General features: G+C 38.6%; 1 protein-coding gene across 1 annotated transcript in view; it reads right to left on the bottom strand.

The window, feature by feature from the left end:
- LOC104945420 (breakpoint cluster region protein-like) overlaps nt 1-347 on the bottom strand; it is a 16,324-nt gene that overhangs the window by 6,817 nt on the left and 9,160 nt on the right. The gene's annotated exons all lie outside the window — the stretch shown is intronic.

Raw genomic sequence — 347 nt, 5'->3', positions numbered from 1 at the left:
AATTGTTATGACATCATAAAGTGGCTAAAATCTGATCAGCTCATTTTAAGACAGGTTTTTATAGAAATGGATCAGGACAAAAAGTGAGCAAATCTTTGTTCCTGAAACTTTCAGAATCTCTTTACAAAGAGGGGACACATGTTTATGTATAAAAGACATGAAAAGTGGATTTTGCATAATAGGTGATATTTAATCTTGAATGAGTTCACATTTTTCACAGAAAGTTAGTTTTTTTCCTCCATAACCGATCCCTTCAAAGGGAACAAAGGGGTCAGTCGCCCCCCCTCCTCTCTCTCAGTGTGAAAAGGGGGTCACTGTGCCACACTGGACTGCTGTTAACCATGTGG

Source organism: Notothenia coriiceps, unplaced genomic scaffold, assembly GCF_000735185.1.
Source record: "Notothenia coriiceps isolate Sejong01 unplaced genomic scaffold, NC01 NC01_scaffold00009648, whole genome shotgun sequence".
In the NCBI taxonomy this organism is placed as follows: Eukaryota; Metazoa; Chordata; class Actinopteri; order Perciformes; family Nototheniidae; genus Notothenia; species Notothenia coriiceps.
This window is presented reverse-complemented; position numbering and strand designations above follow the sequence as displayed.